Source organism: Callospermophilus lateralis, unplaced genomic scaffold (assembly GCF_048772815.1).
Source record: "Callospermophilus lateralis isolate mCalLat2 unplaced genomic scaffold, mCalLat2.hap1 Scaffold_660, whole genome shotgun sequence".
Lineage (NCBI taxonomy): Eukaryota > Metazoa > Chordata > Mammalia > Rodentia > Sciuridae > Callospermophilus > Callospermophilus lateralis.
Window position 1 is genome coordinate 632,842 of NW_027514883.1, and position 9,544 is coordinate 642,385.

Genomic DNA, 9,544 nt, shown 5'->3' on the forward strand with positions numbered 1-9,544 from the left:
AACAAAATGTAGTCAATGGAATACCATCACTTATTATGGAGGAGTTAGAAATCAACAATGGGTCATATCAATATTACATAGGATGTAATGCATACTGCTTTTCTATAACTTCAGAATATAAAAGTAATTTCAGAGAAAAATCTTACAGCTTATGTCATCACAAACAGACCAGATGATCACGTAGAGAGAATATTTGACTATACAAAGGAGATACTTATAGGACAATTGAGTTTCTAAGTAATTTGTTATTGGCAAGCCTCATGAAACTACAATGTAATTACTCTTGATTCTCAATGTTGTTATACTTTTGTGGTCAAAGTAACATCGTTTGTATAAATGATAACATCATTAGTATAAATGATGCTTTTGAGTATTTTATTATATGCTGCCAGGTATTAAGAAAAAACATGAATATAGTAAGAGTCACTGTTTTCAAAAGTTTTTTGTCTTCAAAATATACTAACATGTAAAGATATTATTATAATGTAGTGTAATAAATCTTACAATGGAAACTTTTACATTGATTAAAGATAAAACTATTAAATCTCTTTGTACTTGGAAATTATTATTAGAAAAATTTATTTGGGGGTTTATTCTTACAGAGAAACTAAACATTCATGAGGGATAAGGGTAAGATAGTAATTTTTTTCCACACAAAATCTATGGGAGCAAGTTATAGATTGGCATCCTTATGATACCTGTTTGTGAAGTACTGATTTAAGGTAAGAATTACCAGTCCTTTACAAATAGAGAATGTCTCATTCTGCTCACTATGCTATGGAAAAAATATTATAAATTTGGATAGCTTATAACTAATAAAAACTAATTACATGTTTAGTGAAGTTCTGTTTCTCATAAACCCTAACTTTTTATAGTATCCTCAGAAGGTAAAAGAATCAAGGCAGGTATCTCTGATCTCTTTTTTAAGGGCATTAATCCCAGTCATGAGGACACCATCCTCATGATCAAATCCTCTGCCAGAGGCCAAACCTCTTAATTCCATCATTTGGGAGGTTAGCATTTCAACATACGATTGAAGAGGGTGATAAAAACACTAAGACCATAGCTGGATGCTGGAATTTGGAAGATAAGGTAAAAAATTTGAACAATTTGAAAATCAGCAGGCTGAAGATAATGGTTGAAATTGTGAAGCTTAACAGATGCATAGCAAGAGTTTCAAGAAAGATATCTGGAGTATTTTTTTCCATTGAATGTTATGAAGAGAAAGGATATCTCAGACTAGAGAGAAAGCAAACAGAGAGATGAAATAAGAAATAAAAACTTTTCAAACAATCCAAAGAATGAGAAATGTTGGAAAGTCCAGAATAAAAAGATTATTGAAATTTGAACTTCAGCTTCATTGATTGATTACTTTTGGATGACTGGTTTGGTCAGAAGCACAGCAACAAAAACAAAAAAGCATGAATAATTTATTTTGAGATGATTTTAAATGGAGTCGTTTTCCTAAATTCTCTTTCAGTGGACTCATAACTGATGTATAAGAATACATTTGTTTATGGGTGTTGATTTCATTTCCTGCTATTTTGTTGAATTAATTTATTAGTCTTAGAAGTTTTCTGGTGGAATTTTTGGATCTTCAAAATATAGAATCCCGTCATCAGCAAATAGTGATTTTTTTTGAGTTCTTCTTTACCTATTTGTACCCCTTTAATTTGTTTCCTCTAATTGCTTTGGTTAGAGTTTCAAGGGTGATATTGAATAGAAATTGTGAAAAAGGACACCCTTGACTTGTTCTAGTTTTTAGCGAGAATGCTTTAAATTTTTCTCCTTTTAGAATGATGCTGGCCTTGGATTTAGCACGTATAGCATTTACAATGTTGAGTTATGTTCCTGCTATCCCTAGTTTTTCTAGTGTTTTGAATATTAAGGTGTCTGTATTTTGTCAAAATCTTTTTCTTCATCTATTGAGATGATCATATGATTCTTGATGCAATCTAACAAAAGAGTTGAAAGACTTCGACAATGAAAATTATAGAACAACTACAGAAAGAAATTGAAGTAAACTTCAGAAGACAGAAAGATCTCCCATCCTCCGTGATAGGCAGAATTAATGTTGTCAAAATTGCCATACTACCAAAACTCTTATACTGATTTAATGCAATTCCTATTAAAATCCAATGATATTCTTCATAGAAAGAGAAATAGCAATTATAAAATTTATTTGAAAAAATAAGAGACCCAGAATAGCCAAAACAGTCCCTAGCAAAAAGAGTGAAGCAGGAAGCATCAAAATACCAGACCTTAAACTATACTTCAGAGCTATAGTAATAAAAACAGCATGGTATTGGCACCAGAATAGACTTGTTGATCAAGGGTACAGAATAGAGGACACAGAGACAAACACACATAAATATGGTTATCTCATACTAGATCAAAGTGCCAAAAAGATACACTGAAGAAAAGAGATATTCAACAAATGGTGCTGGGTAAACTGAAAATCCATTTGTAGCAAAATGAAATTAAACATCTCTCACCCTGCTCAAAAATCAATTCAAAGTGGATCAAAGACTTAGCCAGTAAAACAGAGACCCTGCACCTAATGGAAGGAAAAATAGGCCCAAATACGCACCCCATAGGCCTAGGATCTGAATTCCTTAACAAGACTCCTAAGGTGCAATAAGTAAAATCAAGAATCAATAAATGGGATGGATTCAAATAAAAAAAATCTTTTGCTTTGCAAAGGAATCAATTAATAATGTAAGGAGAGAGCCTACAGATTGGGACAAAATCTTTACCACATGCACTTTCAATAATCTCTAGGATATATAAACAACTAAAAAATGTAACACTAAAAAACAAACAAAAACAAACAGATAAACTGATCAATAAATGGGCTAAGGAACTGAACACACACTTCACAGAAAAAGAAACACAATTGATCAACAAATCTAAAGCTGTTCTTAAAAACATATTATCCGGGCCTGGGGATATAGCTCAGTTGATAGAGTGCTTTCCTCCAATGCACAAGGCTCTGGGTTCAATCACCAACAATACCAAAATAAATAAATAAATAAAAGTAATAATAATAATAATAATAATAATAATAATAATAATAATATCTGTTAATTAAAAGAATGTATCCCTAAGATATTGAAGAAATTTAACTACTTTTCAAATGTTTCTGACTTTTTATTTTGATCATTTTTTAATTCTGCAATTCTTGTTTATTTATATGCATGTTTCTCCATAATATACTTTATATTTTAAACACTAAATAAAATTTTATACTATTATTTTTATTTAAAAAAAGAAAAGAATGTTCAATATCTTTAGCCATTAGAGAAATGAAATCAAAACTAAGATTTTTTCTTCCTCCTGTCAGAATTGCAATCATCAAGAATACAGGTAACAATAAATGTTGGTGAGAATGTGGTAAATAAGGTACACTCCTTCATTGCTGCTGGGACTGCAAATTGGTGCAACCACGATGGACAGCAGTTAGAGATTCCTCAGCAAACTGGGAGTGGAACCATCAGTTGAGCCAGCTATCCCACTCCTTGGTTTATACCCAAAGTACTTAAAATAAGCATACTGTAGTGATGCAGCCATAGCAATGTTTATAGCAGCTCAATTCACAATAATTAGACTATGGAACCAACCTAGGTGTTTCTCATTATGTGAACAGATAAAATGTGGTATATATACTCAAAGGAATATTTCTCAGCTTTAAAGAAGAGTGAAATTATGACATTTTCCAGTAAATGTCTGGAGTTGGAGCATGTCATGCTTAGGGAAATAAGTGAATCCTACAAAACCAAGGCCGAATGTTTTTTCTAATATGTGGATGCTAATTCACAATAAGGCAGGGGCAATACAGAAGAAAAATTAACTTAGATTAGGTAGAAGGAAGTGGTGGGAAGGGAGGGGAGGGGATATGGAGGTAGGAAAGATGGTAGAATAAAACAGACATTATTACTGTATGCATATGGAACTTTGGGTAACACATGAATATTTTTTCATTTAGTTAAATCAATAAGACTATACTTTCACTGTTTTCAATGCAAGAAGTGAATATGTGAAGAACGTTGTAATAAATATTGTGCACGGGATTGTCACACACTGAAGAAAACAGTCTTCATTTTGAGGAAGTTAGTTACCCAACATAAACGAACTCACAGAAGAATTTTTTTCTAAGTGTTTTTAAATCCTGTACTTTATATTTCTAAATTGTTCATTGTTATACATTTATTATTACTCTTTAAAATATATCTGGTATTCTTTCAATGAAGGACAAATATATTTAGAGGATATGAACCACCCTAAAATGTATTGATTAAGTTAAATCATTATTTAATTTCATAATTTTTTTTTCTATGGTACTGGGGATTGAACTCAAGGGCACTTGACCAATGAGCCACATTCCCAGTCCTGTTTTGTATTTTATTTAGAGACAAGGTCTCACTGAGTTACTTAGTGCCTTGCTGTTGCTGAGACTGGCTTTGTACTTGCAATCCTCCTGCCACAGCATCAGCATCCTCTGGGATTACAGGCATGCACCACCACACCGGGTGAATTTCATGAACCCTAACAAGAAAAATTGCAGGGAAATATTTATTTAAACCTAAATTTTTCAACGTTGTGAAGATTTCTGATATTATTTTATTGCTATATTATTTGTAAAAATAATTTTAGGGCACATTTTTGTGTAACCTTGAATTACACAATTATTATCTCAGTGTCTGAATAATTCTTGAAATTCACTCTATTATTCCTAACTGTTGCTCAACTTAGGATAACAAGACAGATTGTTTTATAAGGGTAAAACAATCAAAGTTCATTGTATTGAGCTAAAATTACTGTTTCTAAATTCATAGTCACTGGTGTTTAGGACTTCCTTTGATAAAAGAGTAAAATTTCCTAAAGTGAATTTCTTATTATCTTGTGTTTATTTTCTTTTTTTCCTTGTAACAATAGTTATTAAACACCTGAGTAAGATAATAAGAATTTAAACATAAAGTGAACTCAAGACTTTGTAAATTTAAAATCATTAGAGTCAGTTACTAATTAACAGGCCATCCACACAACCTGGTTTTCTGTTTCTTCTTTGTTTCTGCTTAAGGGTTTCCATCAGTCAACTGATTTTGTTGACTTCAGTTATTGGATTAATACTTGGTCATTTTATACTCCTTTCTGTCCTCCTCTTTCTTTCTTCTTCTTCTTCTTTTTTTAATTTATTCTTTCCCTCCTCCTTTGCTTCCTCTTTCCCTTAAATCTACCCAGTGATCGCTTCTGATGATTGGGAAGAATTAATTTTATCACTTATCACTTCACTTTCCTCCCATTTGTGCACAAACACTGGTTTACAATTGGCATGTGGTATTTGCTTAATTTAAACAAAAAAAAATCTTGATATTTCTCATTTAAAAATATCTTAAGCACATTAGCAAAATGGCAAATACGTTGTTATAAAATGATGAACTCCTATTTTAATCCTTTCAGTTTAATTTGCATTACTCAGATTAAGAGATTCAATTGATTTAAACTCTGTGATTGCACATTTAAGATAATTAGATTAAATAAGTGATATAAACACAATGATTATAGTAATTTTTATTTTGAGTTCTATTTTTTTCTTTTCCTCATTCCATTAGGCGAATTTTCAGAAGGAGAAATGATGTATGGAAATATTTTAAAGCTTTTGGTATTTATTGTCAAAATGAATTGCAAGAAGCTCTCTTACTTAATCATCCAGTTAGCGATGTATATTAGATATACTATTTTCTTAAGTTATTGCCAGGATTTGAATATCACCATGTATAAAATTCTTTATGATTTATCATTAAAGATTGGGGCTAATTAACATTTTTATTTTTATTTCTCTGTTTATTATTGAACTTTAAATTGTGTTCATACATTTATTAGCCATTTAAATTTCTACATTTACTTGCAGCTCATGCCTGTCTTTTAAATATCCGGTGTGTCAATTTATTCTTTTAATTTGGAGAAAACTTATTATTTAATATTTGTTTCCTTTAAATATAGGTCTGTTGTACAATTAATAAAAATGTGAGTTCTTGGAACATTTTTTGTTAAATTTTTCTACTCTTCTACAATATCCTGACACTGAAATCTCACGAATATATGTAATTTTTCCTTTTCAAATCTCTGTCTTTATTTTAACAACTAGGTTGACAGTTTAGCTCAAGGATTGAATTTTATCATTGAATTGCTTTCCCAGTTACTTGGAAATGGGAAAAAAAATTAACCTTGATAAAATTTAAGAAAATCCATTTTATATTATTTTTTAACTATTATTAGTTGTTCAAAACATTACAAAGCTCTTGACATATCATATTTCATACATTTGATTCAAGCGGATTATGAACTTTCATTTTTACCCTGTATACAGATTGTAGAATCATATCTGTTACACATTCACATTTATACATACTGTTTTACTAGTATATGTTGTATTCTGCTGCCCTTCCTATCCTCTACTACCCCTCTCCCTTCCCATTCCCTCCCATCTTTTCTCTCTACCCCATCTACTGTAATTCATTTCTCTCTCTTTTTTTCCCTTTCCCCTCAATTCCTCTTATATATAATTTTATATAACAATGAGGGTCTCCTTCCATTTCCATGCAATTTCCCTTCTCTCTAGATTTCCCTCCCACCTCTCATTCCTGTTTAATGGTAATCTTCTTCTCAAGCTCTTCCTCCCTACTCTGTTATTAGTTGCCCTCCTTATATCAAAGAAGATATTTGGCATTTGTTTTTAAGGCATTGGCTAGCTTTACTTAGCATAATCTGCTCTAATGCCATCCATTCCATTTCCCTGCAAATGCCATGAATTTCTCATTTTTTAGTGCTGAGTAATACTCCATTGTGTATAAATGCCACATTTTTTATCCATTCATCTATTGAAGGGCATCTAAGTTGGTTCTACAGTCTAGCTATTGTGAATTGTGCTGCTATGTACATTGATGTAGCTGTATCCCTATAGTTGGCTCTTTTATGGTCTTTGGCGAATAGTCCGAAAAGAGGAATAGCTGGGTCAAATGGTGGTTCCATTCCCAGCTTTCTGAGGAATCTCCATACTGCTTTGAAAATTGGCCGCATGAATTTGCAGTCCCACCAGCAATGTACAAGTTTACGCTTTTTTCTACATCCTTGAAAACACTTATTGTTGTTTGACTTCATGATGGCTGCCATTATTACTGGAGTGAAATGGTATCTTAGGGTGGTTTTAATTTGCATTTCTCTGACTGCTAGAGATGGTGAGCATTTTTTTGTGTCCTTGTTGATTGATTTTATGTCCTCCTCTGAGAAGTGTGTGTTCGGGTCCTTGGCCCATTTGTTGATTGGGTTATTTATTTTCTTATTGTTTAATTTTTTGAGTTCTTTGTATACTCTGGATATTAGGGCTGTATCTGAAGTGTGAGGAGTAAAAATTTGTTTCCAGGATGTAGGCTCCCTATTTACCTCTCTTATTGTTTCTCTTACTGAGAAAAAACTTTTTAGTTTCAATAAGTCCCATTTGTTTATTTTTGTTTTTAACTCTTGTGCTATGGGTGTCCTATTAAAGAATTTGGAGACCTACCCCACAATATGAAGATTAGAGCCAACTTTTTCTTCTATCAATGCAGAGTCTCTGTTTTGATATCAAGCTCCTTGATTTCTTTTGAGTTAACTTTGGTGCGAGGTGAGAGATAGGGATTCAGATTAATTTTGTTGCAAATGGATTTCCAGTTTTCCCAGCACCATTTGTTGAAAATGCTATTTTTTCTTCATTGCATGCTTTTATAAACTTTGTCAAATATAAGATAGTTGTAATTTTGTGGATTGGTCTCTGTGTCCTCTATTCTGTAAGATTGGACCACTAGCCTGTTTTGGTACCAGTACCATGCTGTTTTTGTAACTATTACTCTATAGTATAGTTTAAAATCTGGTATCATATACTGCCTGTTTCACTCTTCATGCTTAGTTGCTTTTGCTATTATGGGTATTTTATTTTTCCATATGAATTTCATGATTGCTTTATCTATTTCTACAAGAAATGTCTTTGAGATTTTGATTGACAACTATAGAGAACTTTTGGTAATGTTGCCATTTTGATGATGTTAGTTCTGTCTATCCATGAACAGGGTATATTTTTTCATCTTCTAAGATCTTCTTCTATTTCTCTCTTTAGGGTTCTGTAGTTTTCATTGTATAAATCTTTTACCTGTATTGTTAGGTTGATTTCCAAGTATTTTATTTTTTTGAGGATATTGTGAATGGGGTGGTTGTCCTCATTTCCATTTCAGAAGATTTGTGGATGATATACAGGAATGCCTTTGATTTTTGCATGTTGATTTTATATCCTTCCACATTGCTGAATTCATTTATTAGCTCTAGTAGTTTCTTTGTAGAACCTTTTGGTTGTGCTAGGTATAGGATCATGTCATCCACAAATAGTGATAATTTAAGTTCCTCTTTTCCTATCTTTATGTCTTTAATTTCTTTTGTCTGTCTAATTGCTTTGGCCAGTATTTCAAGAACTATATTGAATAGAAGTGGTGATAGAGGGCATCCCTGTCTTGTTCCAGATTTTAGAGGGAATTTTTTCACTTTTTCTCCATTTAGAATGATGCTAGAATGAGGCTTAGCATAGAGAGCTTTTACAATGTTAAGGCAAGTTCCTGTTATCCCTAGTTTTTCTAGTGTTTAGAACATAAAGGGATGTGGTACTTTGTCAAAGGCTTTTTCTGCATCTATTGAGATGATCAAATGGCTCTTATCTTTAAGTCTATTGATGTGGTGAAAAACATTTATTGATTTCCATATATTGAACCAGCCTTGCATCCCAGTGATGAATTCTACTTCATCATGGTGGCCATTTTTTTTATATTTTTTGTATCCAATTTGCTAAAATTTTATTGACAATTTTTGCATCTAGGTTTATTAGAGATATTGGTCTTTAGTTTTCTTTCTTTCAAGTGTCTTTGTCTGGTTTTGGAATCAGGGTGATGTTGGCCTCATAGGATGAATTTGGAAGAGCTCCATCTTTTTCTCCTTGCTGAAATAACTTGAAAAGTATGGATATTAATTCTTCTTTTAAAGGTTTTGTAAAATTACACTGTATACCCATCCAGTCCTGGTCTTTTCTTCATTGGTAGTCATTTGATGGCTTCTTCTGTTTCTTCCATTGACATTGGTCTGTTTAAATTGTGTGTATCCTCCTGAATCAATCTGGGCAAATCATAGGACTCAAGAAATTTATCAATGTCTTCTCTATCTTCTATTTTATTGGAGTATAAGGATTCAAAATAATTTCTGATAATCTTCTGTATTTCTGAAGTGTCTGTTGTGATATTGCCTTTTTCATCCCATATGCTAGTAATTTGAGTTTTCTCTCTTCTCTTCATTAGCGTGGCTAAGGGTCTGTCGATTTATTTATTTTTTTGAAAAACCAACTTTTAGATTTGTCAATTTTTTCAATAGTTTCTTTTGTTTCAATTTTTTTATTTCTTCTCTGTTTTTAATTATTTCTTGCCTTCTGTTACATTTGCTATTGTTTTGCTTTTCCTTTTCTAGGGTTTTG